The sequence below is a fragment of the Arachis ipaensis genome, chromosome B2 (genome assembly GCF_059453495.1).
Source record: "Arachis ipaensis isolate K30076 ecotype BB chromosome B2, ASM5945349v1, whole genome shotgun sequence".
NCBI classification, from domain to species: domain Eukaryota; kingdom Viridiplantae; phylum Streptophyta; class Magnoliopsida; order Fabales; family Fabaceae; genus Arachis; species Arachis ipaensis.
In genome coordinates, this window is record NC_142437.1 from 47,498,290 (window position 1) to 47,503,325 (window position 5,036).

The following is a 5,036-nucleotide window of genomic DNA, read 5'->3' on the forward strand; positions in this document are numbered from 1 at the left end:
GGGGCATTGAACGCCCAGCAGGTATTCCTTACTAGCGTTCAACTTTGACACTCTTTCCGGAGTGTTCTGTTTTCACTGCTATGAATTCTGTCACTTGACTGGATGTTGCATATGATCATGACTCTGACAACTGAAAAGAAAAACCAAAAAAGGAAATTAACATGGTTGAGTAAAGTTGGGTTGCCTCCCAACAAGCGCTCTTTTAAAGTCACTAGCATGACCTTTATCTCCTTACGGAGGTAAGTATGAGCTCAGATTTTCGCCCTTGATAGTGAATTTTCTTCTTGTCCTCTCATGAATGAGCTCTACATGCTCTAGGACACGGCTCACTATATGTGGTAGGACTGGGTTCTTAGTGAAGACAACTCTCATGCTAGGTGAGAGGCCTTCAATTGGAACTTTTTTGTCCTTCCAGCCTTTAGGTACTTTCTTTTTAGTACCTTTATGCTTAGAGCTTGTTGAGGGCTACCCAACACCAAACTTAGAATTGATGTCTGGGGGCTCTGCAGAGCTCTGCACAGAAAGAGAGGGTTGGCATACTAGGTGTTGCACAGTTATCTCTCTTTTAGAGGGAGAGCTAGGATGAGGCATCTTGAATAAGATGTGATCCTGCCCTAACTTTAGGGTTATTTCTCCCTTAGCCACATCAATGATAGCATTGGCTGTGGCTAGGAAAGGTCTTCCAAGGATGACACAGTCATCCTCATCCTTTCCTATGTCCAAGACAATGAAGTTTGTAGGGATGTAGTAGTTTTCAACCTTAACCAAGACATCCTCCACTAAGCCATATGGCTTCTTTATGGTCTTGTCTGCCATCTCTAAAGAGACATGTGCAGCTTGTACCTCAAGGATTTCTAACTTCTCCATTACAGAGAGTGGCATGAGGTTAATACTTGACCCTAGGTCACACAAAGCCTTATCAAAGGTCATAGTGCCTATAGTGCAAGGAATCAGAAAGCATCCAGGGTCTAGAAGCTTCTGTGGTAGCTCTTGTTAAACCAAAGCATGGAATTCTTTGGTAAACAGTGGAGATTCTTTCTCTAGAGGCCTTGTACCAAATAGCTTGGCATTCAGCTTCATAAGAGCTCCTAGTTATCGAGCAACTTGCTCTTCCCTAGTGTCTTCATCCTCACTTGAGGATGAGTAGTCATCAGAACTCATGCACTGTAAAAGTGAATTCAAAGGAACCGCAATAGTCTTTATGGTTTCTTTTGGTTCTGGGCTAGAGGGTTCTTGAGTGGGATTTAGACACTCAAAGGGTGTGCTTTGGCTGGCGTTCAACGCCAGCTCTGTCAGCTTATTGGGCGTTGAACGCCCTTGCTGTCTACCTTGACTAGCGTTAAACGCCAGTCCCTCTAGCATTCTGGGCGTTGAACGCCCAGCAGGGATGTCCTTGCTGGCATTCAATGCCTTCCCAATCTCCTCCAGTTCGGCCTTTACCTCCTTGGTTATGGCCTTGCACTCTTCTTTAGGATTAACCTCAGTATTATTAGGAAGAGTGTCAGGAGGGATCTTAGGGATCCTCTTGCTCAGTTGACCAACCTGTACCTCCAAATTTCTAATGAAGGACCTTGTTTCATTAATGAAACTATGAGTGGTCTGAGTGAGGCTAGAGACTAGAGTGGTTAAGTCAGAAAAGCTTTGCTTAGAGGACTCCATATTCCCTTAAGAAGATGGGAATGGTGGTCTATTATTGAACCTATTCTGGTTCCTACCACCTTGATTGAAACCTTGCTGAGGTTTCTGTTGATCCTTCCATGAGAGGTTAGGATGATTCCTCCATGAAGGGTTGTAAGTGTTTCTATAGGGTTCTCCCATGTAATTCATTTCCTCCATGGTAAGTTGATCAGGATCATAAGCTTCTTCTTCTGTAGAAGCTTCCTGATTACTGCCAGCTGCAGTTTGCATCCCAGTGAGATGTTGAGAGGTCATGTTGACTTGTTGGGTCAAGATCTTATTCTGAGGCAGGATGGGATTCAGAGTCTCAACTTCATGAACTCCTTTCTTCTGAGAGATTCCATGGTTTACAGAATTTCTCTCAGAGGTGTACATGAATTGGTTGTTTGCAACCATCTCAATGAGTTTCCCTAGCTTCTGTAGGCATTTTCTTCAAGTGAAAAGATCTACCTGCAGAGCTGTCCAATGAAATTTTGGACATCTCAGATAACCATCATAGAACATGCCTATGAGGGACCATTATGAGAGCATATCAGGAGGACATCTCCTGATCAATTGCTTGTATCTTTCCCAAGATTCAGAGAGGGATTCACCTTCTCTTTGTCTGAAGGTTTGAACTTCCACTCTAATTTTGCTCATCCTTTGAGGAGGAAAGAACTTAGCCAGAAAAGCATTAACAAGCTTTTCCCAAGAGTCAAGACTCTCTCTAGGTTAGCTTTCAACCAAAACTTAGCTCTGTCTCTCAAAGCAAAGGGGAAAAGTATCAGCTTGTTGACTTCCAGATTAACTCCATTAGTCTTTATAGTATCACAGATCTGTAAGAATTCTGCTAAGAACTGATGTGGATCTTCCAGTGGAGGTCCATGAAATTTTTAGTTCTACTGCAAAAGAGAGACTAACTGAGGCTTAGGCTCAAAATTGTTAGCTTTAATAGCAGGTACAGCAATGCTTCTGCCATAAAATTCAGAGGTAGGCATGGTGAAGTCACCAAGGACCTTTCTAGGATCCTGTTGTAGTTCGGCCATGTCCTCTAGTTCTTGTTCAAAACTTTCTGAAAGGTCTCTTCTGGAATGTTGTGCTTTAGCTAGTTGTAAATGCCTCCTCAGAGATGTCAATAGCTTGACAGTGGGCTCTCATGGAGCCTCACAGATGTGCAGAGCTTTGTTGAGACTTTCCAACACCAAACTTAGAGTTTGGATCTGGGAGTTCAACACCAAACTTAGAGTTTGGTTGTGGCCTCCCAAAATCAAACTTAGAGTTTGACTGTGGGGGCTCTGGTTGACTCTGCTTTGAGAGAAGCTTTTTCTGCTTCCTCTCCATGGTTGCAGAGGGAGATCCTTGAGTTTTGAATACAAGGGAGTTCTCATTCCATTGAAGGACTATTTCACCTCTGTCAACATCAATCACAGCTCTTGCTGTGGCCAGGAAAGGTCTTCCTAGGATGATGGATTCATCCTCTTTCTTTCCAGTATCCAGGACTATGAAATCAGCAGGGATGTAAAGGCCCTCAACTTTTACCAATACATCTTCTACGTGTCCATAAGCCTGTCTTCTTGAGCTGTCTGCCATCTCTAGTGAGATTTTAGCAGCTTGCACCCCATAGATTCCCAGTTTCTCTATTACAGAGAGGGGCATGAGGTTTATTCCTGAACCAAGGTCACATAGAGCCTTAAAGATCATGGTGCCTATGGTACAGGGTATTATGAACTTTCCAGGATCCTGTCTCTTCTGAGGCAATGTCAGTTGATCCAGATCACTTAGTTCATTAATGAACAAGGGAGGTTCAACTTCCCAAGCATCAATGCCAAATAATTTGGCATTCAGCTTCATGATTGCACCAAGAAACTTGGCAGTTTGCTCTTCAGTGGCATCCTCATTCTCTTCAGAAGAGGAATACTCATCAGAGCTCATGAAGGGCATAAGGAGGTTCAATGGAATCTCTATGGTCTCTAGATGAGCCTCAGAGTCCTTTGGTTCCTCAGAGGGAAGCTCCTTATTGATCACTGGACGTCCCAGGAGGTCCTCCTCCTTGGGATTCACGTCCTCTCCTCTCCTCAGAGGTTCGGCCATGGCGCTTATGTCAATGGCCTTGCACTCTCCTTTTGGGTTCTCTTCTGTATTGCTTGGGAGAGTACTTGGAGGGATTTCAGTGATCTTTTTACTCAGCTGGCCTACTTGTGCTTCCAGATTTCTAATGGAAGATCTTGTTTCATTCATGAAACTTACAGTGGCCTTAGATAGATCAGAGACTAGATTTGCTAAATTAGAAGCATTTTGTTCAGAGTTCTCTGTCTGTTGCTGAGTTGATGATGGAAAAGGCTTGCTATTGCTAAACCTGTTTCTTCCACCATTATTAAAGCCTTGTTGGGGCTTTTGATCCTTCCATGAGAAATTTGGATGATTTCTCCATGTTGAGTTATAGGTGTTTCCATAAGGTTCACCTACGTAATTTACCTCTGCTATTGCAGGGTGCTCAGGATCATAAGCTTCTTCTTCAGGATAAGCCTCTTGAGTACTGTTGGATGCAGCTTGCATTCCATGCAGACTCTGAGAGATCATATTGACTTGCTGAGTCAATATTTTATTCTGAGCCAATATGGCATTCAGAGTATCAACTTCAAGAACTCCCTTCTTCATAGGTGTCCCATTATTCACAGGATTCCTTTCAGAAGTGTATATGAACTGGTTATTAGCAACCATGTCAATGAGTTCTTGAGCTTCTGCAGGCGTTTTCTTTAGGTGAATGGATCCACCTGCAGAAGTGTCCAGTGACATCTTTGATAGCTCAAACAGACCATCATAGAATATATCCAGGATAGTCCATTCTGAAAGCATGTCAGAAGGACACTTTTTGGTCAACTGTTTGTATCTTTCCCAAGCTTCATAGAGAGATTCACCTTCTTTCTGTCTGAAGGTTTGAACATCAGCTCTAAGCTTGCTCAGCTTTTGAGGAGGAAAGTACTTGGCTAAGAAAGCCGTGACCAGCTTATCCCAAGAGTTCAGGCTGTCTTTAGGTTGAGAATCCAACCATAATCTAGCTCTGTCTCTTACAGCAAAAGGGAAAAGCATGAGCCTGTAGACTTCAGGATCTATTCCATTAGTCTTAACAGTATCACATATCTGCAAGAATTCAGTTAAGAACTGAAAAGGATCTTCAGATGGAAGTCCATGAAACTTGCAGTTCTGCTGCATTAGAGATACTAATTGAGGTTTAAGCTCAAAATTGTTTGCTCCAATGGCAGGAATGGAGATGCTTCTTCCATGTAAATTGGAATTAGGTGCAGTAAAGTTACCAAGCATTCTCCTTGCATTGTTGTTGGGTTCGGCTGCCATCTCCTTTACTTGTTCGAAATTTTCAA

The 5,036-nt window shown here is 43.0% G+C and overlaps 1 non-coding gene across 1 annotated transcript; it reads left to right on the forward strand.

The window, feature by feature from the left end:
- Nucleotides 1–4,506: 4,506 nt before the first annotated feature.
- On the forward strand, nt 4,507–4,614 carry LOC148573880 (small nucleolar RNA R71). Its single transcript, XR_015906350.1, has one exon. It is a non-coding gene; the product is annotated as a small nucleolar RNA R71 (small nucleolar RNA).
- The last annotated feature ends 422 nt before the right edge of the window (nt 4,615–5,036 follow it).